The 24,866-nt window shown below is 50.6% G+C and overlaps 5 non-coding genes across 5 annotated transcripts; 3 read left to right on the top strand and 2 right to left on the bottom strand.

The window, feature by feature from the left end:
- Positions 1-341: 341 nt before the first annotated feature.
- Positions 342-415, bottom strand: TRNAN-GUU. The gene has a single exon. It is a non-coding gene; the product is annotated as a tRNA-Asn (tRNA).
- Positions 416-12,085: 11,670 nt separating this feature from the next.
- Positions 12,086-12,158, top strand: TRNAV-AAC. The gene has a single exon. It is a non-coding gene; the product is annotated as a tRNA-Val (tRNA).
- A 2,221-nt stretch (positions 12,159-14,379) lies between these two features.
- On the bottom strand, positions 14,380-14,451 carry TRNAG-UCC. The gene has a single exon. It is a non-coding gene; the product is annotated as a tRNA-Gly (tRNA).
- Positions 14,452-17,156: 2,705 nt separating this feature from the next.
- On the top strand, positions 17,157-17,229 carry TRNAK-UUU. The gene has a single exon. It is a non-coding gene; the product is annotated as a tRNA-Lys (tRNA).
- Positions 17,230-23,624: 6,395 nt separating this feature from the next.
- Positions 23,625-23,706, top strand: TRNAS-UGA. Its single transcript has one exon. It is a non-coding gene; the product is annotated as a tRNA-Ser (tRNA).
- The last annotated feature ends 1,160 nt before the right edge of the window (positions 23,707-24,866 follow it).

Below are 24,866 nucleotides of genomic sequence, written 5' to 3' on the forward strand. Positions count from 1 at the left end.
CATGGCCGCGCTTTCCTGACGAGGCATGAGGCAGGCCAAGAGCTTTGCACAGCGTACAGGGAAGTTGGAGGGAGGTGTCTTTGAGCCGGCCTGTCTCCTCCGCTTCTCCCTTACCGCTTGGGCGGAGGCAGGAAGGGAGCGAAATGTTCCCGGCTGAAAGTTTTTGTGCTCGGCTTTGAGGATTAAGCCTGAGCCTCCGGCACGGCTGCTGGCAGATGGGTTTCTGAATGGCATCCAGCCTGCTCTTTGGACCACCAGCTGAAAGCACTGAGGCCAAGAGGCAGCAAAATGGGACCTTTGAGGCTCCCCCCACAGGCCTCAGGGAAGCAAGAGCTTAGCATCGTCCCTGGGTGGGCTCAAACCACCAGCCTTTTAGTTAACAGCCGAACGCGCTGACCCATTGCGCCACAGAGACATGGAGGGGCAAGGCTGTATTGAGCACAAAAGCCAGGAATCAGCTCAGGGTACAGTATAGCACATGCATGCAGTGGTTAGCCAAGCAACAGCAAGGAACTGGACTGCTGTGGAAGGAAAGTTCTGTGGGAAGGAACCGAAAAGAGCACCGGGGCTGTGGTACAGCGCTCGCATACGCTTTCTTTGGCCTGTTTTGCTGGAAGAGTTAGCAGAGCGAGATTGTTAGTCCCAGATCAGTGGGTGGGTTCTTGCAAATACTGGACTCTGGGAGCAGATCTGGGCTGGGGAAGATGCGGGGGGGGGGGGGGGTAGTCATGACTTTTGTGGCACTTGCACCACCTCCACAACCAACCTTTTCTTTCTCATTCCATAAACCCACACACAGAGCAGCCTATTATCTCTGAGGACCAAAAGAGACCATGAAAGAGATCTAACAGCATAAACTTAGGACAAGTAACTGCAGTATTAACCACCAGGGACAACAGGAAAAACATCATCAGCAGGCAACAACACCCATTCCTACCTACTCCCAAAGTTTTGGCGTTTGGAACCCATACCCCTTATGGTGAGGACTTTCTAGAGCAGGGTGACGCTCTCAGGCCTCAAATGCCAGGTACGGTTACTCTGTCCTTGATCCAAAATAAATGGGAAAATACACTGGATTACTCCTGCCCCAATAACAAAGAGACTGGGGATCCCGCAGCAGCTGAAATGACCGTTTGGACAAGCTCTCCCATCATGCAATCCGGGGTGGGTGTGACCATGCAAATGACATCACCGCAAAAGGCCTTGACGACACATCACCAACAGATGGCAGGGCAGACTTCATACTGACCCTGCTTCAACTAGATTGTGGCAAAGATTCAAAACCACCGACCATTAAAACTCACCAAACGCCCGTCAATTCATCCTCATCGTCGTATCCGCTCTTTATACTCTACTCCTGAACGTAGCTCTCACATGGACAACATACCATCCTAACTCAGTGTGCCTAAGGAGGGGTGAACCTGCCCAGGTTGGAAGCGGAGCAGGTCAAAACTCCTGTGCTGATCAGTAGTGGGATCGTGCCTGTGAATAGCCCCTGCAGCATAGCCTGGGCAAGACAGTGAGACATGGCCTCTTTTTAGAAAGACACCCCTCCCCCTGCAGAGCGGGGGATGGGAGCACAGACACGATGGGGATTCTGACTTGGGGGGAGGGATGCCCTGCAACACGGATCTTGAAAAGAGGAACAGTGATACCCACACACCACAGAGCCTGGATTAGGGCAGCGGGAACCACACACGGGAGCTAGTTCATGGGGTGGGGGACACACCCATATGCTCCATTGCACCATTCTTAATGAGAAGAATGGGGGCATCCACACAACACGGATCCTTAACGAGCTGGGGGACACCCACACACTCCACTGTTAACCAGGAGGGACAGGGGCACCAGACACCCCCAGTAGCGTGGAGAACACCCACATCCACCGGATCCCTCATGGGGGGTAAAACAGAGGGGATTGTAATGGGGCCCAGCGCACCCACGCACCAGGGATTGTTAAGGGTTGAAGGGACAGGGACACCCACACACACTGAGATCACGTCCTTGGAGGAACACAAACCCTCCACAGAAGGACCTGGTCTGTTCGATGATGGCAGCCCAGCCTGGGTGAGTCAAAGTCTCTTTTTATACAGACACGCCCCAGAGATCCTGACTAGGGGGAGAGAGACACCCACCCACCAGAGATCCTTAATGGTCTAGGGTGCACCCCCACACCAGGGATTCTTATGGGTGGGAGGAATGGAGACAGCCAGACACACTGAGATCACTTCCTCCCAGGAGCCTGGGCCAGACAGGGAGACACAGTCCCCCTTTAAGATCTGCCAGACAACCTTCCTCCCACTCCCTCCACACAATGCTCTTATCTGGAGGTGAAGCCAGGGGAACCACATGGAGGATTCTTATCTGGGGAACTGGGGGGACCCACTCACCACCAGAGATTCTTAAGGGCAGGAGGAACAGGGACTCCCACCTCTGTAGCATGGGGGTGGGTCGCCTGCTGGGATCATCTGGGCATATTTCACCTCGTCAGTTCCCTGCCATTGCCTTGGGGGCCCCTTGTTCACTGCCTCTGGCACCCAGTTTAGCCTCCTTCCTGAGGGCTGAAACGCTTTGATCTATCTAAGGTCTGTGGGATCAATGTGTGTCATGGTGTAATTCTGTGTTTTTCGGGGGTCAGACTAGCTGAGCTAATGGCCCCTTCTGCCCTTAAACGCCATGAAAACATTTCCCTGGTTTCTCCTTGCGCCTGACAGACACCACGGTGAGGGGCCCAAGAGAAGGTCCTGGACACAGCGCTCTGGCTGTTACGTTACTTGGGGACGTCAGCGCTTTCCTAGCCTGTCAAAAAATGATCTCCCTTCTTCAGTTCAGTGACAGCCTGAAATATTACTTGTCCCAGCAGAGCTGGAGGATTGAAAGCAGCTACATCAAACCCCTGTGTAGCTAGCAGGAATGAACATAAACACTCCCTGGTATCTGAAGAGATGTTTAGTTTTACCCTTGGTAAACTACAAGACTAAAGGGAAAGGCAGTGCTGCCAAATATATAGAGTGAAACACGAAACAATCGTCATAGTTATGCCCATAGTGACTGCAAAATCTTTCTATATACTTATTATTTTCTCTGGTGTCTAGACATTGACTATACCTTGACCAAGAAATTTGGCTCTTGATAAAATAATCAACTACCCCTGGTTAATGCAATGGACTAGAAATTGACTGGGGTCTTTCCATGCAGGTTCAAATCCTGCCAGCTACAGATGCATTAGTATATTGTCATTACTGTTGTCTTAGCGCCTGAGCATCCACAGAGCCAAACTGCAGCCAGATCTGGTCTTGCTCTGAGGCTGTCTACACTTAAAATGCTGCTCTAGCACTGTGGAACAGACAGTTGCTACAGTGAGGGGAGGGGTTTTCCATCCCTGTAATAGCTACATTCACAGAACAATCTTTCCTTTCATTTAGCACTATCTAACCAAGGCTTAGGTCAGCTTAATTATACTGGTTCTGGGGTTTTTCACACCCTGAAAGACGTACTTGTTAGAGGGTTTATCCCATCACCCTCCCATTCCCTGGTCCTTCTCGTGTGACCAGAGAGCAGCAATACACGAAGTTCAAAGGTGCAAACAATTCAATGTTTATTGGGGTAAACTTCCAGCAAGCAATGATTCCAATTTCCTTCCTCAGTTTCCCCTTCCCAGCTCTGACACCACAGAGCTTTGCCTGTGTCCCTTTTCCTGTTCCCTGTTCCTATTCCTATTTGCCCCCCTTAAGAAAACATAATTCCAATTCCCCTACCCCCATTCCCATTCCCATTCCCCCCCTTACTTTCTGATTGACTGCAGACTATATAGTAAAACTTGAGTTCGGCTTAGCTATACCTTAACCAATCATTTTACTGAAATGTAACTAACCAATCCTAACATAGTGTAACATGATTATCTAACCAATTATACCCCACCACCTTAATTGGTTTACACTCAACAAATTAATTATACAGCAGACGGAAAGAATCACAGCACCAAACTGAGATTATACAGACAAGCAATAGGAAAGTGGGGACTACAGTGACAGAACAACAAAGAAATGGGGATTTCACGTCCCAGCTGTTGGTAAGTGAATTCCTGCCAGACAGGATGCTATCATGGTAGAGGTTGTGGGTGCTGGCTGCTTAACTGTCTGGCCCACAGGGCAGGATTTTGAGGTTCACCATTACTGTCTCAGAATGCCAGCACCCATCTTTTGTTCACTTAAAACACAAGCAGGGAGATTACAACACCACAGAACTCATGGAGCTCCAGGAAATGTGTAACTTTAGGTCCGGGTAAGTGTGTCTAAAAATCAGCTGTGCTGTAGAAGGTCTCTAGGAGTTGAAAGAGATGTGCCATCTTGACCTCCCTAAAGAGTTCATCAACTATTAATGAAAAGTAGGGTTCATACGTCATAGTGTTTGTAGCAGGAGGATGGTGGACTGGTCTAAAGTGGTAGTTTTAAAACTCTTTTTTCCTATCTCTTGGGTGTTCTGGTCTTTGCATAGAGACGTGGTTTCAAATCCCACTCCTGACATGACCATCTGAAAAAAATAACCTCACTTCAATCTCCTGTGCAACAATAGAACCCCATTTGCTTAGCTTTTCTATTCCAGTAGTTGTGAGAGAAGCTCCAAACCAGGGGGAAACAGGGCCTGTTCTCTCGACCAATCAAGTTTTGTCTTCCTTCATTCCAAGCCCTTTCCTCAGATACATCTGTATTTCTCACACTATTTTGTTTAATGTTCTTTGCTTTTATGAAACTTTAGGGTCATCATTTAATTGCCACACAACTGTACTTATGAAGTGAAGTGAAACAACATTTTTTGGATATTCTTGCAGAAGAGTTTTGTTTTCTGACCTGGAATTGAACAGGGGCTACCCGAGGGGGACAATGCTGCTCCCTTTTCTTGGCTCATCCAAAAAACATAAGTTTGTGGTGCCCTTTGTTTCCCTGTTCTTCAAACACCTGTCGGGGTGGCCTAGGGATACTTGGCCCTGACTCTCGGCTAGCCAACTACAAAAGCAATTTCTCCTCCCTTGATGCTCACACCTCAACTGCTAGAAGAGGGCCTTATCCTCCCTGATTGAACTAACCTCGTTATCTCTAGACTGATTCTTGCCTGCATATTTATACCTGCCCCTGCAAATTTCTGCCACATGCGTCTGATGAAGTGGGTATTCACCCATGAAAGCTCATGCTCCAATATGTCTGTTACTCTGTAAGGTGCCACAGGACTCTCTGTCTTTTTGAGGCGAGTGCAGATGGCTTCGGATGGTGCTGACGATGGATAGAAAAAAGGCTGGAGTGAGTGACTGATGAGACTACAGAAGGGGAAGGGGAATGGCAGCCCCACAGAAGGTCCTGGGTGCTCCGATGCCCCAGTTATTGCACCCTGGCCTGTCGTAGAGAGAGAAAAGACACAGAGGGACCCAGCCCCCCTACAGTGATCCCGTGGACAAGAACCTGGCTGGGAGTGGGGTGAAAGCTCCCTGTGGGCAAAGGGGAGCTGAAATCCCTCAGTGTCCTGGAATGTAAGTAATGGAAGCTTCAAACCCTGCACGGGTGTGGGCTGGGGTGCATCAGCAGAAGGTTGGACTGGACATGGGAGGCAGGTTTGTATAATTTTTGGTGATGCTCAGAATGGGACCAAGTCCTGCCCCACACCCCACACACACTTGCCTAAGGCTCTGGGAGGGAGTTTGGGTGTGGGAAGGAGAGGGGCTGGGCTCTGGGAGAGAGTTTGGGTGCAGGGTCTGGGCTCAGTCAGGGGGTTGGGGTGCAGGAGGGTGTGTGGGGAGCAGGGTCTTGGAAGGAGTTTTGGTGTGGGGTCTGGGTTGGGGCAGGGGGTTGGGGATGCAGGAGATGGTGAGGGGTGCAGCATTTACCTCGGGCATCTCCCGAAAGCAACCCACACCCCACCCCACCATGGCAGCAGCCCCTAAGCGGGAGGGCTGGGGGTGTGTCTGCACACTGCTGCCCGCAGACTCCACCCCCGGAGCTCCCATTGCCACAGTTGGCACTCGAGGAGGGAGCAGCACATAGAGAACCCTCCCACCCCAGGGCCGCAGGGACGTGCCAGCTGTTTCCGGGAGTGGCGTGCCACACAGAGCGAGGGCGGGCAGGAAAGTGCCTTAGTCCCCTTGTGCTGCTGGCGGTGGTGGCGGGGGTCCCCAGGCCCTTTTAAATTGCCCATGGTCAGCAGGCAGGACCAGGGAGGGGGACACTCCCAAGGCCCTAACGTTGCTTTGCACAATAAATCTTGGAACAGGACAGAAATGAAATGGCAGCAGAACCTAAGGAATTAAACGCCTCCGGATTCTTGTGTGCGCACTGACTCCAAACGGAAACTGTAATTTGACTCGCTTTGTGTCTGCGGCTGGTAAAATATCAAGGCAAAATCATTCCAGTGATTGTGACCCTGGGATTGAGGAGGCTTTGGTCTTATTAAAATGTAACTAGCCTGTTACACTTGTGTTTTTAAAGGTGGCTTCCCCAAGCAATCCCAAGTTGTTCTTCCCACAGCTGGCTGATGGGGGGCAGCAGGGGATCTCCCCAGTCTGGGGGAATCTCTCTGGACCCCACTGTTAGTTCTCCATCCATTCTCCCCCTAATCACAGACACCCCTCCCCTCCCCATTATCAGTGTTTTAGAGCGACCCCTCCCTCCCTTTATGGGATACAGACTCTGTGACAGAGACTGGCTGGGGCTCCTCTCTGCACGGCCCCAGTGGGGAAGGAAAGAGACAGGGTGAGGCGGGGCGGGGAGGCGGGGGGAGAAGATGGGGCAGGAGTCAAATGGGACTAAAGCAGAATAGAGGAGATTTTCTTCCTGTTAAAATGTCCTGGAGTCTCATCACTGAAAAGCCGCATCTTGAGTTAGGTTTGATGCATCAGCCTTTCAATTACCAGGCAAAGGTGTGAACCCCAGAGACTGATAACTGCCTGCTTCCCAGCTTTCTTAGAGAAGCACCTCGCTACTGATTGGTATAACTGTTCAACTGATTGGTATAAAGAGGGATACTGCTGGAGTTATGAGTTCAAGCCTTGTCTGAAGCGTTGGTGTTTGTTACCTGTGTAGTTTCCCCAACTAATGCATATGGAAAGGAGATTGAGTTTTAACATGTGGCAGTAGGTGCACAGCTTGGAAACATCCCCCCTGTGCTGCCATTAGCTCCAGTACATTATTCACTGGCAGGGAGAATTGATTTATTTGCTCCTGTGAAAGCCGCCAGGACAGGTCTGTGGGCACCAGATCTCCCTGCTTTTTCCAGCACACCCCTGTCTCCTTCCCCACCCCAGTCACTGCTGTAGGAGGATCCTATATGTACTGAGACTAAACATTTCACTGGGTCTTCTTAGCGCAGTTGGCAGCATGTCAGTCTCATAATTTGAAGGTCTCAGAGCTCAAGCTTCAGAGAAGACAATGGTTCTGTTTCCTGCTTTGGATTTTCTAAAGGAATTCAGAGAAAGGAAAGTGGTTTTTAGACAACCTCCCACCCATCTAACACACAGAGACTTTTCCAAGGCATTAACTTTTCCTTCTCTGTGCAGTTTGTAGTCTCCATAGAGCAAAATAAACCAAAAACATGCAAGTCTAAGCCTAATACAGTACAAAACTCAATACAGATCAAATCTCACCCTCAGAGATCTTCCAATAAGCTTCTTTTGCAGACTAGACTTATTTCTTGTCTGGGCCCAATCTTTTCACCTGGTATAGTCCTTGTTCCAGCTCAGATGGTAGCTAGGGAATTTCTCATGACTGCATCCACCTTTCTTCTGTTCCACCCCCTTATATAGCTTTGGTACAAGGCAGGAATCATTTGTCTCTCTCCTGGGGAAAAGCCCCAGGTTTAAGATGGATTCCTGTACCAGGTGACATGGTCACATGTCCAGTGAGATCCCCCCAAGCCTTCATTCTTCCTGGCCTGACTCACAGATGGTGCAGGACAGAGCCATCTCCAGTCAATTGTCCTGGTTAATGGGAGCCATCAAGAGTCCAAACCACTATTACTGGCCCACACTTTGCATCATTACAACAGGACCTCAGAGTTATAGTTCATATTTCTAGTTTCAGATACAGGAATGATCGGTTCATACAAATAGGATGAACACACACAATAGATAATAAGCTTTGTAATGATACTGTACAAGAGACCTTTTGCAGGAAGCATGTTCCAGTTACATTATATTCACAGGTTTCAGAGTAGCAGCTGTGTTAGTCTGTATCCGCAAAAAGAACAGGAGTACTTGTGGCACCTTAGAGAATAACAAATTTATTTTAGCATAAGCTTTCATGGGCTACAGCTCACTTCTTCGGATGCATCTAAAGTGGGCTGTAGCCCATGAAAGCTTATGCTGAAATAAATTTGTTAGTATCTAAGGTGCCATAAGTACTCCTATTATATTCACACTCATTAGCATAATTTCATAAAATCATCAACATCACAGCAGGGAAAGGGTTTTACTGCGGCACCTGGGAGCAGTTGAGTTTCATGTTCAGGCTGTGGGATGAGTTCCTCCAGGTTTCTCGTAAGCACACAGGGACCTTAGCAGGTGCTCTTGATACAGGAATGGCCCCGACACGATAAAGTGATGGGAATTGCATTTTCCTTTTTAATTTTTGTATTTCCAATGACATTTCTGTTTGTGATTTCGTTTTGCTTTGTATAACTGTGTTTTCTCCTGGATTTGATATTTAACTAAAAAAAGAATAAGGCCTCAGGGCGCCGGATGGAGGAGCAGGCTGGGGCTAGGACTACTAAGACAGCGAGAGTAGCAGGTTTTCTGTATTGTTTCCGGCCCCCATTTTCATGACTAGTTTCTCTGATGCATGAAATTTGCTTCTTGTAAGTGTGAGCCTGGCTAGCTCAGTTGGTAAAGCATCAGACTTTTAGTCTGAGGGTCCAGGGTTTGAGTCCCTGATCAGGTGAAAAGAGAACCATTCCCATCAAAATTAAAGAAGGCATCTCTCCAGGATGTTGTTTGACATCACCTTCTTTTCACTAGGAAGGGCCATGTACTGCCTGGGACTGAAGGGGAAACTTCCTCACATGCCCACTGGCCTCTCAGTCTGGATTAAGAAAGGCCTCTGGGAGCTGCAGCAAACTGCTGCATGACAACTTGGTGAGCAAGTGCAGGGCTGACCTGCACAGGGTCATCCTCAGCAGAGGTCCAGGGGCCTCCTTCGGCTCAGTCTGAACAGAGGTCAATGTACCACTGGGTGAGACAGGCCAATTTTAGGGAGCTTCCTCTGAAGGTGAGCAACTGTCCCCAGAACTTACTGACAGGAGCTTTAACGTATTTGCAAATGTGCACGGCCGGCATGTGCAGAGCAAAGGCGGCCCGGGGCACTGTGTCAGGCTCTGGCACCGCTTGAGACAATGGACCATCTTCAGCCACCAGGTGACCCAGGATCTAAGGCAGGAATGGGGTGAGGAAGCAAGTCAAGCTGAGCATGGCAGGCAAAAATTCATCTCGCCTTCGTGGGCACTCGCAATGATGCCCTTTTTGTGTGCCAGGGCTGACAAAAACCTCCCAGACAGAGAAGCAGCAGGCCAAAAAAGCAGCAGGGTTATTCTATCTGCTACCCAAGATCCATAAACCTGGAAATCCTGGATGCCCCATCATTTCAGGCAATGGCACCCTGACAGCAGGATTGTCTGGCCCATAACTATTTCAGATTTGGGGACAAGGTATACCTTCAAGTCAGCGGCACTGCTATGGGTACCCGCATGGCTCCACACTATGCCAACATTTTTATGGCTGACTTAGAACAACGCTTCCTCAGCTCCGGTCCCCTAACGCCCCTACTCTACTTGCGCTACACTGATGACATCTTCATCATCTGGACCCATGGAAAAGAAAACCCTTGAGGAATTCCACCATGAGTTCAACAATTTCCATCCCACCATCAACCTCAGCCTGCACCAGTCCACACCAGAGATCCACTTCCTGGACACTACAGTGCTAATAAGCGATGGTCACATAAACACCACCCTATACCGGAAACCTACTGACCGTTATACTTACCTACATGCGTCCAGCTTTCACCAGAGCACACCACACTATCCATTGTCTACAGCCAAGCTCTAAAATACAACCGCATTTGCTCCAACCCCTCACACAGAGACAAACACCTACAAGATCTCTATCAAGTGTTCTTACAACTACAATACCCACGTGCTGAAGTGAAGAAACAGATTGACAGAGCCAGAAGAATACCCAGAAGCCATCTACTACAGGACAGACCCAACAAAGAAAGTAACAGAACCCCACTAGCCGTCACCTTCAGCCCCCAACTAAAACCTCTCCAGCACATCGTCAAGGATCTACAACCTATCCTGAAGGATGATCCCTCACTCTCACAGACCTTGGGAGACAGGCCAGTCCTTGCTTACAGACAGCCCCACAACCTGAAGCAAATACTTACCAGCAACCACACAACAAAAACACTAACCCAGGAACCCATCCTTGCAACAAAGCCCATTGCCAACTCTGTCCACATATATATTCAGGGGACACTATCATAGGACCTAATCACATCAGCCACACTATCAGAGGCTCATTCACCTGCACATCTACCAATGTGATATATGCTATTATGTGCCAGCAATGCCCCTCTGCCATGTACATTGGCCAAACCAGACAGTCTCTATGTAAAACAATAAATGGACACAAATCACATGTCAAGAATTATAATATTCAAAAACCAGTTGGAGAACACTTCAGTTTCTCTGGTCACTCATTTACAGACCTAAAAGTTGTAATATTACAACAAATAACCTTCAAAAACAGACTCCCACGAGAGACTGCTGAAGTGGAATTAATTTGCAAACTGGACACCATTAAATTAGGCTTGAATAAAGACTGGGAGTGGATGGGTCATTAAACAAAGTCAAACTATTTCCACATGTTTATTTGTCCCCCTACCATTACTCACACCTTCCTGTCAACTGTTGGAAATGGGCCATCCCAATTATCACTACAAAAGCTTTTTCCTCCTGCTGATAATAGCTCACCTTAACTGTTCACTCTCGTTATAGTGTGTATGGCAACACCCATTTTTTCATGTTCTCTGTGTATATATAAGCAACAAAGAATCCTGTGGCACCTTATAGACTAACAGACGTTTTCCAGTATGAGCCTTCACGGGTGAATACCCACTTCGTCGGATGCAAGTGGTGGAAATTTCCAGGGGCAGGTATATATATGCAAGCAAGAAGCAAGCTAGAGATAACGAGGTTAGTTCAATCAGGGAGGATGAGGCCCTGTTCTAGCAGTTGAGGTGTGAAAACCAAGGGAGGAGAAACTGGTTCTGTAGTTGGCAAGCCCTTCACAGTCTTTGTTTAATCCTCAGGTGATGGTGCCAAACCCGCAGATGAACCGAAGCCCAGCAGCCCTCCCCCCCGAAGTCCGGTCCCGAAGCCCCCCTGCCACAGGATGGCCACCCCAAGACCCGCCACCGCGCAGCCAGGGAGGCCGAAGTGCTCTCCCAGAGGCCCCCGCACACCGCCATTCCCAACATCTGATTTGTGTCCATTCATCCCCCTCCTTAGAGATTGTCCAGCCCGGCCGATGCACACAGCAGAGGGGCATCGCCGGCACACGATGGCATACATTACACTGGTGTAATGGTAATGATGGCGTACATTACAGATCCAGACTAACACGGCTACCCCTCTGATACTTGTGTGTATATATATATATATCTTCCTGCTGCATTTTCCACTGCATGCATCCGATGAAGTGGGTTTTAGCCCACAAAAGCTTATGCTCAAATAAATTTGTTAGTTTCTAAGGTGCCACAAGTACTCCTCTTTCTTTTTGCAGATAAATTAATGGAGGTTAAGTCCATGGATGGCTATTAGCCAGGCTGGGTAGGGAATGGTGCCCCTAGCCTCTGTTTGTCAGAGGGTGGAGATAGATGGCAGGAGAGAGATCACTTGCTCATTACCTGTTAGGTTCAGTCCCTCTGGGGCACCTGGCATTGGCCACTGTTGGCAGACAGGATGCAGAGTTGGATGGACCTTTGGTCTGACCCAGTATGGCCATTCTTACGTTCTTATGAAGGGAGGGGCAAAGTCCTTTAACAGAGTTTCTGTAGTGTAGTGGTTATCACATTTGCCTAACACGCAAAAGGTCCCTGGTTCAAAGCCAGGCAGAAACATGATGGCTTAATTTTCCCAGCTCCTCCTGGCCTGTCCCTGCTGTTGTAGGGGCAGCAGTGATTTCTGTGCTCAAAAGGTCTGTTATACTTCCCCTGCTCCCGCTTTTGTCTCCTCTCCCTCTCTGAATGCCTGTGAAGTGGCTTTTCCCCTCCCGTTCCCCCCTGGAATGCTGGTGGGATGAATGGGCTGGTTGAAGAGCAGAAGAGCTCCCAGGTAGACAAGTATCAGAGGGGTAGCCGTGTTAGTCTGGTTCTGTAGAAGCAGCAAAGAGTCCTGTGGCACCTTATAGACTAACAGACGTTTTGCAGCATGAGCTTTCGTGGGTGAATACCCACTTCTTCGGATGCAAGCAGTGGGAATTTCCAGGGGCAGGCTTCTTGCTTGCTTATATATACACACCTGCCCCTGGAAATTCCCACTGCTTGCATCCGAAGAAGTGGGTATTCACCCACGAAAGCTCATGCTGCAAAACGTCTGTTAGTCTATAAGGTGCCACAGGACTCTTTGCTGCTTCTACAGGTAGACAAGGTGTCTGGGACTCTAATTAGGCAGCACTCACACACCCAGAGCATGGACACTGCCCAAGGTGGAGTGTGACCAACCAGATGCAGCCAAGTCATCTCTAGACGCAGGCCATGAGGTGCAGGCCCTTAAAAGGGGAAGGGGCCCTGTGCTCAGGAGAGCACTCACAAGCTTGTACCTCCAGTGAATGCCTGTTGCCCGGACCGCCTGGCCAGTGGTTCTCTGCGTTGTATTTCATTGTGCCTCAGGGAGACTTACCTTCATCACACCGTCCATAGCTGCGCTGTGGGACACTTACCTTGCAGAATCCTGACATCTCCAGCGCTGTGCCTGTCCTGGGAGCGTGAGTATGCGAGTGTGACCCCCCCTCCCCCGCCACTTATTTTGAGGTTAGCTGTCAGTATAATAAATGTGCTGCTTTCTGCCAAACTCTGGTGGGTCATTAGTCCTCCCTACGCTTACTAACTGGCCCAATTTTGGGTAACACCTGCGATAACCCCAACCCCTGCATGGCAGAAGGTGGTGAAATGAGCTGAGGAAAAAGCCTTGGCATCAGCACGGGAAAGCTAGAGGATCTTGGCCAGTCACCTTTTGAAGCCTTGTGGCTTGGTCTCCTGTGCCCTTGGAGGTTGGCCTATGGCGGCCGGCTCTTCTGTGTGACTTGCCAAAGGAGGAAGTGAGGCGGGAATGGGGCAAAAGAGGAAAGTCGAGCTGAGGAAGGCAGGGCAGAAGCTAAGCACCTCAGTGTGGCTAAGTGGGGTTAGTAGAGCACCACCATTCGTTCTGCAAAGCCTGGGGAAGTGCGGTTGGCTACTGGGAGGTAGAATCCTGTGCCTGTCTCTTGGCTTCCCAGGGATGGCTACTTGCAGCCCAGGAGAAGAAGGATGGTTCTGGGTGAAAGGAAGACAAGCAAAGCTCTGGGAGGAACTTTGGGTGCGGGATGCTGGCTCTGTGCTGGGGGAGGGGGTTGGGGTGCAGGAGGGGTGGCGCTTACCCTGGGCACTGCAGCTCCCAAAGTGACCAGTACACACAACCCTGCGGCAGCAGCTCCTAGGTGGGCCATGCCAGGGGGTCTCCGTGTGCCGCTGCCTGCAGGCGCCGCTCCCAGAGCTCCCATTGGCTGCAGTTCCTGGCCAATGGGGGCTGCAGAGTTGGTACTCGGGGCAGGGGCAGTGAATGGAGACACTCCCCCCATCCCAGGGGATGCTGGGATGTGCCAACCACTTCTGGGAGTGGCATGGAGGGACAGAGGCAGAGTGGGCAGGGAGCCACCTCAGTGCTGCTGGCACATCTCTGCACACCCATTGGGGGAGGGGAGCAGAGGGTCTCCATGTGCTGCCTGGGGTAGGGGCAGTGCACAGAGCTGCCTCCCCTCCCGGGTCTATTACAGGAGTGGGTGGGTGGGGTCTTTTGGCCTGCAAGGTGCAGCAGGTCGGACTAGATGATCACACTGGTCCCTTCTGACCTTAAAGGCTCTGAGTCTAAAAGGGAGAGGGAAATAGAGGAAATTTTTTAAAAAAATAAACCAAACATTGTAATACCAGGGTAACTCTAACAGCTCATTGTATAGTCCCGCCCGTTTTTTCCTCCATTGTGTGTTGAATGACCTGCAGAACATTGATTCTCTCATTCCCTTGGTAAACTGATACAATGTGACTGAAATAAAACCAATTCCCAGGGGAGAAAACATCACATCGCTGCATTGGCTGGGAATTGAACCCAGGTCAACTGCTTGGAAGGCAGCTATGCTCACCACTATACCACCAATGCCTCTGACAAAAGTGCCACTTATGCTTGTCCAATGAGGCTAGAGTAGCATTGAGGAGATTTTCTGCCTGTTAAAATGTACTGGATTCTCATCACTAAAAAAAACCACCTCCATCTTCACTTGGGTTTGAACAATCAGCCTTTCAATTAGCCACCAAAGTTGTTAACCACAGGGTATGTCTACACTACGGGATTATTCCAATTTTACAGAAACCGGTTTTTGGAAACAGATTGTATAAAGTCGAGTGCACGCAGCCCCACTAAGCACATTAATTCGGCCGTGTGTGTCCATGTACTGAGTCTAGTTTTGATTTCCAGAGTGTTGCATTGTGGGTAGCTATCCCATAGCTATCCCATAGTTCCCGCAGTCTCTCCCGCCCATTGGAATTCTGGGTTGAGATCTGAATGACTGATGGGGCAAAAACAGTGTCATGGGTGATTCTGGGCAAATGTCGTCAGTCAATCCTCCCTCCGTGAAAGCAACGGCAGAAAATAATTTCGCGCCCTTTTCCCTGGATTGCCCGGGCAGGCGCCATAGCACGGCAACCATGGAGCCCGTTCAGCCTTTTTGCACTGTCACCGTATCTCTAGAGGATGGTGCTGACAGAAACGGTACTGCAGCGCTACACAGCAGCATCCCCTTGCCTTTTGCAAGTTAGCAAAGATGGTTACCAGCCATACCATCCCGTCTGCTGCTTTGCAAGTTGACAATGACAGTTGCCAGTTATACTGTACCATCTGCTGCTGTCATGGGTGCTCCTGGCCGGCCTTGGTGAGGTCAGCTGGGGGCGCATGGGCAAAAATGGGAATGACTCCCCAGGTCATTCCCTTCTTTATGTTTTGTCTAAAGGGAGAGTCAGTCCTGTCTAGACTATCAGACAAGCCTACTAAAGAACCAAAGAGGCAAATGGCCGCTCCGGGTCAGAGCCCCAGACATCCCACAGTAATGATGAGCTGCATGCCATTCTAGGGGGTGCCCCTGCAACAACCACACCCATTGCTTCCCTCCTCCTCCACCCCTCCTGGGCTACGGTGGCCGTTATCCCCCCATTTGTGTGATGAAGTAATAAAGAATGCATGAATTTGAAACAACACTGACTCTATCGCCTCTGCAAGTAGAGCTCAAAGTGGGAGGGGCAGGCAGCCTCCAGCTGCTATGATATTCCAGGCAGGACTGAATCTCCATTCAGTCTTTTTTCACTGTCACTATGTCTACTGGATGGTGCTGACAGACGCTTAAAGAAGAGAATGACCTGGGAGTCATTCCCATTTTTGCCCAGGCAACCCCCGGGCGACCTCACCGAGGCCAGCCAGGAGCACTCACAGGATGACGATGACGGATACCAGTCCTACTGTACTATGTGCCGTCCGCAAGGGAAGGGAAGTGAAGGAGATGCTGCTGTGTAGCGCTGCAGCACCATGTTTGCCAGCAGCATCCAGTAGACATACGGTGACATTGTTTTCATGGGGGAAGAGGGGACGATGACCAGGGCCGGCTCCAGAGCCCAGCGGGGCAAGCACCCGCATGGGGCGACCCTTTCCCAGGGGGGCGGCAGGCTGGGCCGGCGGACCTGCCGCAGTCATGCCTGCGGGAGGCCAACCGGAGCCCCGGGAGCAGTGGACCTCCCGCAGGCATGACTGCGGACGGTTCGCTAGTCCCGCGGCTCGGCTGGACCTCCCCCAGGCATGCCTGCTGCAGCTCAACCGGAGCCGCCGGAACAGCGAACCGCCCGCAGCTGCGGGAGGTCCAGCCGAGCCGCGCGACCAGCGGACCCTCCGCAGTCATGCCCGCGGGAGGTCCGCTGCTCCCGCGGCTCGGGGGCGCCTCCCGGGCATGACTGCTTGGGGCGGCCAAATTTGTAGAGCCGCCCCTGGCGATGACATATACCCTGAACCACCCGCGACAATGTTTTTGACCCTTCAGGCTTTGGGAACTCAGCCAAGAATTCAAATGGTTTTCGGAGAGTGCGGGAACTGTGGGATAGCTACAGACGTCAGTCACCCCTCCCTCCATGAATGTCCATTTCATGCTTTGGCTTTCTGGTACGCTTGTCTCAGCTCCTTAAATTTCAGCACTGTGAGTCCCTGCTGTGGCCTCTGTCTATCATGGCCTTGGAAATTTTTTCAAATGCTTTGGCATTTCGTCTATTGGAACGGAGTTCTGATAGAACAGATTCATCTCCCCATACAGAGATCAGCTGCACTATCTCCCGTATGGTCCATGCTGGAGCTCTTTTTTGATTCTGGGACTGCATGGTCACCTGTGCTGATCAGCGCTCCACGCTGGGCAAACAGGAAATGAAATTCAAAAGTTCGCGGGGCTTTTCCTGTCAACCTGGCCAGTGCATCCAAGTTCAGATTGCTGTCCAGAGTGGTCACAATGGTGCACTGTGGGGTGGCACCTGGAGGCCAATACCATTGAATTGTGGCCACACTAACCCTAATCCGAAATAGCAATACCGATTTCAGCGCTACTCCCCTCGTCGGGGAGGATTAGAGATTCCAGTGTTAAGAGCCCTTTATATCGATATAAAGGGCTTCGTTGTGTGGACGGGTGCAGGATTAATGTGATTTAATGCTGCTAAATTCAATATAAACTCGTAGTGTTGACCAGGCCAGAGAGAGCAGCAGGTTTCCTCTATTGTTTCCCACTCTTGTTTTCTTGACTAGTTTCTCCTCTGCACCAACTTGCTCTTTTTGTTCTGTGAGCCTGGCTAGCTCAGTTGGCAGAGCATCAGGCTTTTAATCTGAGGGTCCAGGGTTCAAGTCCCTGGTCAGGTGATAAACTACTCGCCAAGATCTTAAACTGTCTTTCTCACATCCTCTTTGATGTTACTTTTTCTCTTCAGGATTTTCCCTTTCCTCAGAAGGGCCTTTTTGTGTGTGGGTTTGAAGGAGCAACTTCCTGACAGCCCCTCTGTCCTTGCAGCCTGGAGGAATAAAGGCCTCTGGGCATAGAGCATGTTCCTCCCCTGCACACACACACAGACAAACACACAGAATATCCCTAAGGAATTAGAATCACCTGCTGCCTTCCCCTGTCCTGCTGGATCCTCAAATGAAGATGCTCTTCAGCCTAAACCCATGTCCCCTCTTTTCCCAGTGCCCCTCAGACCCAACCCTCAGTCCCTGCTATGCTCACTGCTCCTCACTCCCAACCAGAGCCTGCTCCTCTTCACCCTTCTCCTCAATCCCAACCCACAGCCCCCTCCTTCCCTCCAGCAGCAGGTGCTTCAGACCCCCTCAGGAAGATTTTCTTGCAAGGTTTCGTGTATGAGTCTGCATGTGGATTTTACAGTATGTTGGAAATAGGTTGGGTTGCTTGCCGAAATGATCACTTGTGGCTGGTGTTGGATTCCCAGTCTCCTTGTTACAGGGGCAGGAGAAATAAAGGGTTGTTATCCTTGTGTGAATCGAGGGCAGCACAACTGTGCTTGGCAGACCCCGATTGAGGGACTCATCCTCAGTTCAATAGCACTTGCTAGGTAGGGGACATGGGTTCCAAAGCTGAGTGGCTGGGGCTATGATCACACTGCAATGAAACACCCAGGGCTGTCCCGTGCCAGTGCAGGCTCCCAGGCTAGGGCCCTGGGGTGGTAAATATGCACTGTAGACATCTCAGCTCAAGCTCAAGCTCAGTATCGGGTTCTGGGAGCCCTCAAGGTTGGGAGGGAATTTAGCAAGCAAACAAGGTAAAATGGCAGTGGAGTATTACCCTGGACTCAATGGCATTTCTCCATTGGTCTGTCTGCTTTGGGGCAGGGACAATAACACGTCCTGCTGCATTCGTTATTTCAAAGGGCGGTTTAGGATTTTCATTCTCACACACGGTGCACAAAGCAAGACTCAACCCTCGGTGTAAACTAAACAAGTTGCTCACAGATTCTGGCAGCCACAAGGAGCCATTTGGTGTGAGATCCCAGACCTGCCCCTGTCCCAGAGGGAGGGGGGTCATCTGTGATGGGCTGGAACACTGACCTATCAGCTCTTAACTCTCAGACTTTCAGTAACTCTGTTATCAGTGCCTGTGAGTGTAATTTAAACAGCTGTACTGGGCTGGACCAAAGGCCCATGTAGCTCTGTGTTTTATCCTCTGACAGTTGCAAATACCAGGTGCCCCAAAATTAATCAACAAGGCACCATGGGGAGTTGAACCTAGGATCTCCTGTTTACAAGACAGGTGCTTTAGCCAGCTAAGCCAGGGTGCCTGCCTGTGGCAACAGCACAGTGTCTGCCCACACCTGACTCCCTGCCATCCCCACTGGGGCCTGAGAAGTTTTGCTTGTGTTGGATTCTGCAAAGCAGAGGAGCAGGTGAGGTTTTCCTTGCAAGGTGTGTGTGTGTGTGTGTGTGTGTGTGTGTGTGTGTGTGTGTGTGTGTGTGTGTGTGTGTGTGTGTGTGTGTGTGTGTGTGTGTGTGTGTGTGTGTGTGTGTGTGTGTAAATCTTTGGCCAGGTCTGCATTACAAAGTTATTTCAGCATCATTATATTGCTCAGGTGTGTGAAAAATACACAACGCTTCCTCGGTTGGCAGATTTTGGCTGGTGCACACACTGCAATACCACGTCTGGCGACAAAATTGCCCTGTTTTGGTGACAATATAAAACCACCTTGACGAGAGGCCTAGAGCTTTGTGCAGCAAACTTGAAGTGACAAATTGTCAGTGTAAATGCTGCTGGTCATTATATCACCATAACTGGCCTCCACCAGTATCCCACCATGCCTGCTGTGACCTCGCCTGCCCTGCATTCCTGCTACAGAGGCTGGGTCCTTCCTGTTTCATAACTCCATAAAGTTCTGACTGCTGAGCTGTTATCTACACCGGGATTAGGTTGATAGAACTGCATTGCCAGCCCAAGTAATGTAATTACACCAACCTAATTTCATAGTGTAGACCTGTCCAAAGAATCACACCCACACCTTGGGAGCAAAACTTCACCTGCTCCTCTGCTTTACAGAAGCCAAACATGAGCAACACTTGTCAGGGCCCAGTGGGGATTGGCAGAGAGTCAGATATGGGCAAACACACTGCTTTAAGTAAGAGCAGGTACCATGGCTTAGCTGGTTTAAAACAAGAGAGACAGGAGGAGAAATCTAAGGCCAGCACAGATAGGGACAAAAAGGAGTTTCTAAACACTAAGCGGAAGAAGGGGCTGAATGAACTCCCCCCCTCACATCTAGTGAGGAGCTGAGGGAAAGACTTCAGGAACAGACCGTTTGCTTAGACACACCTGCTATGCAAGCATGATGGGGCCACTGTCCCAAAATGACCAGTTTTGGCTGGTGGTGGGTTACAAATCACTTTAGGATTGAATGGAATGAAATGTTATTATCCTTCCTGCATGAGTGAAGGGCAGCAGAACATACCTAGTCGGTCCTGATGGAGGGGTAGGTGGGTGAGGAATAGCTTTTATTGGACTTTGTAGAAGTGATTGAGAACGTCACCCTAACCCAGTGGTCCTCAAACATTTCACACTGTGCCCTCTTAGCCATGGCTGTGGCCCCTCGGAAGCCGCGGTCAAGAACCGAGGCTGTGAGTGGGTCAGTTGCTTGCTGGGAAGAGGGGTGCAGACAGGGGTTAGGGGGGTCGAGTCCAAGCTGGGAGTCAGGGGCCCAGGCTGAGGGAGGGGTTGGGGAAGAGCTGGGACAAAGTGGGGCTGAGTGGTGCTACCACCCTGCCCTCCATGGGGGCTGGCTCAGGCCCTGAGGTGCCCCCATGAATGTTCCTCTGTGTCCCCCTAGGAGTCATGCCCCACATTTTGAGGACCACTGAACCCTACTCGCTAAGCAGGGGCTAGTGATGCCAAAGCCCAGGGAAAGGGAGAACAAGTGTGGGGCCCCCAGCACCGGAGCCATGTGAAGGGGCTGCAGGAGAGGGGCAATGGCTGGTGGCACAGGGAGTTAAGGGCAAAGGGGGCACAGGAGGGGCAGGAGTTAGGGGTGGAGGAGGCACAAGGGTTGGGAGTGCAGGAGCTAGCCGTAAATGGGGAGTGGGGATTGTCCAGGGGCAATGGGGAAGTGCCAAAGTACAAGCTTTGCCCAGGGCACCATTTTCCCTAATGCTGGTCTGAGCAAACAATTGGAAATGACCCTTCAGTGAGACCAGAACCATAGTGTAGAAAAGCCCCTTTGTTAAGTGGTGGTGGCTGAGTGTTTAGGGAGATGGGTTAGAAAACAACGGGCACTTGTCTGTGGAGGTTTGATTCTTGCCTGCTGGGCAAGGCTGGTGTGTGGTGTCTCCGTGGCTGCACTTTCAGTGTCTGATCACCCACAGTGCCACAGGGAGCCAAGTCTAGACATATCCAGAGGCTCTATGCCAGGGTTTCTCAAACTTCCTTTCACCGCAACCCCCTTCTGCCAAAAAACTGACTACATGGCCCTGGAAAGAGGGACCAAGCTCCTCCACACTGAGCAGAGGCAGGGGAGACAAAGCCTGAGCCCTGCCCCAGGTAGGGGAGGGCAAAAACAGAGCTTGAGGGATTCAGCCCTGGGTGGTGGGGCTCAGACTTTTGGCTTCAGCCCCAGGCACCAACAAGTCTAATGCCAGCCCTGGCGACCCCATTAAAACAGGGTCACATCCCACTTTGGGGTCCTGACTCTCAGTTTGAGAACCACTGATCTATGCTGATGGGAGAGAGTTTTCCTGTGGGTGCAGTTAATCCACTTCCCCAAGAGGTGGCAGCTATGTCAGTGGGAGAAGCTGTATCGGTGGGTGTGCAAGCTTGTGTATCACATTTAAGAAGTTTAATCAAACCCCATTTTTTAAACCACTTGTGGACTGGGAATGGCAAAGGACCTCAATGAAGCAGGGTCTGTCCTTCAAAGTCCTGGAGATCGTGAATCCATACTCCTGTTGTCATGGGGGTAGAGCTCAGTGGTAGAGTGCTTAACTGCAGCTCAAGTGCTCTTTGGTTCAAACCCCAGTGTCCTCTTATAACATTTTTTCTTTTTTTTTTTTAAAAAAGGAAAACATTTTCATTTCCATTCTCCATTATGTTCAGGAGCTCCACTATACGGGGGTGTTTGATATGAATGTAAACACTCAACATTTTGCTGTCCAAATGCATAAAAACTTAGCAAAGCTGTCCATCAGCTGAAATCAGTTCCAATCCTCGAAGTGTCTAGTTTATGTTTTCATCAATTAAACAAAGGGATCATACGAATGTACATTTGCAGATCCCTCTTCTCCAGGAGCTATGCTGTGCAGAAGAACAAGCTACAATTCAGGAGTCTGATGACCAAAGAGCCACCAAATGTTCTGAGGGCTGGAGAAAAATGCCTTCTAGGGAGCTATTGAAGGAGCTCAACCTGTTTAGCTTATCAAAAGAAGATTGAAGGGTGACTTCATTGAAGTGTTGAAGGGTCTTAATGGAGAGAAAAGATTGGCTATTAAAGGGCTGTTTAATCGAGCAGAGAAAGGCATAACAAGACCCAATGGCTGGAATGTGAAAAGAGACAAATTCATATTACAAATAAGATGCAAATATTCAACAGCGAGGATGATTCACCTCAGGAACAAGCTACCAAGGAAAGTGATGGATTTGCCATCTCCTGATGTCATGTAATGAAGACTAGATGCCTTTCTGGAACGTGTTTGCCCCAGAAGTAGCTATTGTGTCATACAGGAGGCCTGTGATATGCAGGGGGTCAGATTAGATGCTCTAATGGTCTCTTCTGGCCATAAAGTCGACTAATTTCTGAAAAACTGAGTGTAGCATTGGGAGCAGCGTCTGATGTTTTCCTGTCTAGCTGGCTTGCTTCCTAGAACGAACGCCCCTTGAGTGGGGTGATCCACAGGGAGTAGCTCAAACCTCCAAAGTGCCTGGCCAGGGGCAGGACATTGGTACAGCAAGGGAGGGGTGTGGCAGTGACATCACAAAGGCCATTTGCAGGACCTCAGACTATTGGTCAAAGGTGGTGGGGAGGTGGTGACCTCACAGAGAGATGCTGACATCAGCCAGGCAGGACAGGGGCGAGGGGCCAGGGAAACCTCAGAGACCCCTGTGGCTTTGCTTCAGCCAGTCTCCTTCTCCAGGTCTCTCTTTGAGGACTGAGAGAGTATTCGGGTTCACGTACATGAGCGCCAGGAGGAACCTCTTTCGAGTTTTCTCCTTCCCTTTTTACTAGAAAACAGCTGTCCCTTTTTAGAAGGTAAGAGCCTCCTCGAGGTTTGAAACCTGTTCAGTCTGATCCATCTGGTGACAGTTGAATTTTAGGCATGGAAAACACGAACTTAAGGAGGCAAAATTTTATTCTGCACCTGGGATTTTGTCCCTTAGAATCACTGGGGACATTAGGGTTTGTCCTTTTTGTTTCACCTTTTCCTCCATCCATCCCTTCCTCTTTTCTCTTTGTCTCTTGCTTCTTTTGTCCTTTCACCTGTTCCCCTCCCAACACCAGGAGAGAGAGGTGTGTGTGTGTGTTGCGGGGGAGTGCTCTGCAGCTCCCACTCTGGGAGATCCACCCAAAAATGTGGGGCTGAAATAGTGCTCGGGCAGTGATCCCCACCGGTGACCTGGGCCATCCTTTGGGCTCTCTGGTGAGAACCCTCAGCCTCCCGTCCTCAGTCTCTACCCTGATTGGCTGAGCAGGGGGTTATTGACAGGGAGGAGACTCAGGTCCTTGTTGTTCTCTTTTAAGACCAAGGAAATAAGTCATAACCTGTTATATGTGTGACAAATTTTGCTGCTTCGCTGCTTTAATGGTCTCTGAGTAGATCATGATTCTCTCTAACATTTCAGTTCTCCTCAAATACTTGCTGAATAATTACTGTGCACTGTTGTTGGTCTGGAACTCATCCGAGAGCACTTTACTCAGGTCATTCAATGTCTGAAATTCAAGATCCGATGGTTAGTTTGAAAATCAGGACTCTTGGGTCCTATTCCCAACTCTGCACTGACTGGCCGTGTGACCTAAGACAAGTCAATTCTCCTATCTCAGCCTTAGCTTCTCCGTCTTTCAAGTAGGGATAATAATGATCCGCTCTTACCTACCTCACGGTGGGTGGAGGATGGGGATCCATTGGAGAGTGTCACTAGGAATATCAGAGGAGCCATGTTAGTCTGGATCTGTAAAAGCAGCAAAGAGTCCTGTGGCACCTTATAGACTAACAGATGTATTGGAGCATGAGCTACTGCACATGGCTAAGCAAAGAGAACAAACCCCAAATACCCCTCTGCTGTGATGGCCGAGTGGTTAAGGCCTTGGAGTTGAAATCAAATAGGGTTTACCTGTGTGGGTTCAAATCCTGCTCACAGCAAGGCCTGTGTTTTAGCCAGTCTCTCACCCAGGCAATACCTCTGTACAACCCCCTGAGACACTCTCAATTCTCTCCCCACCCCAAGTAAATCCTGTTCTGCTCCTTTCATAGAGATCCCTGGGACACCCCCTCACACTGTGTCCCTGAGGGGTCAGGCAAACTCTCAGCACCTGAAGCCTCTGCCACTCACCTAGTGCCCCGTAGATCAGCCATAGCCCTGGTTCTGCTCCTCTCTAGCATGTGAAAGGAGCTGAGTCAACGACTCCATGGGTGCTACGGGGCTGCAGAACCAACAGGAAAAAAAAAGGTGTTCAGCTTTTCAGTGGGGTGCAGGAGGCACTGGGTGGGGAGGAGCGGGAGGAGCAGGGATGGGAAGAGGTGGTGGAGGGAGAGGAATGGGGCAGGAAGGTGCAGGGCGGGAAGAGATGGGACAGGGGTGGGAGCTTGGGGAAAGGGGTGGAGTGGGGGCAGGGCCTGGGGAGGAAATGGGGGATTTGTCACAGACCCCTCTAGGGCCGGCCCTGAAGGGAAGCACTGACTATCACAGTGACAATACAACTGACCAGCCTTGCGGCGGAGGCTGAGGGCGATCCGCACTCACCAGGTCTCTTCTCTCCCCCACGGTGAGCCAGACACTGCTCTTTCCTGGCTCTCACTCTAGCAGCTGGACGCCAAGGAGCCATTTCCCCACAGGAAGTGCACTGAGTGCCCCTGTGGTGCTGGGGGGCTGGTGCTGCTGCTGCCTGTGGGGCTAGCAGGGGAGCCGATGTCTGCACAGACTCTCAGCTGCCGAGTCAGGGTGCCAAGTGGTTGGGGGCACCAAAAAGCACACTCAGGGGAGGTAGTGGAGTGGAGATGAGTGGGGGCAGGAGGATGGGAGGGGTGCGGGGGGGAGGGCTGCTTGCAGCAAGTAACGGGGGTGGGGGGCTGCAGGGGAACCTCTCCCTGTCCCAGCTCACCTCTGCTCCGTCTTCTCCCCTGAGCACGCCACCCCCCACTCTAATTCTCCTCCGCTCCCAGGCTTGCAGCACTAAACAGCTGATTGGCACCGCAAGCCTGGGAGGTGGGAGAAGTGGAGTGGCGCCGGCGTGCTCAGGGGAGAAGGCGGAGCGGAGGTGAGCTGGGGTGTGGAGCTGCTGCAGGGGGGGCTGCCCAGCTCT

The sequence above is a fragment of the Mauremys mutica genome, chromosome 23, assembly GCF_020497125.1.
Source record: "Mauremys mutica isolate MM-2020 ecotype Southern chromosome 23, ASM2049712v1, whole genome shotgun sequence".
Taxonomy (NCBI): Eukaryota; Metazoa; Chordata; order Testudines; family Geoemydidae; genus Mauremys; species Mauremys mutica.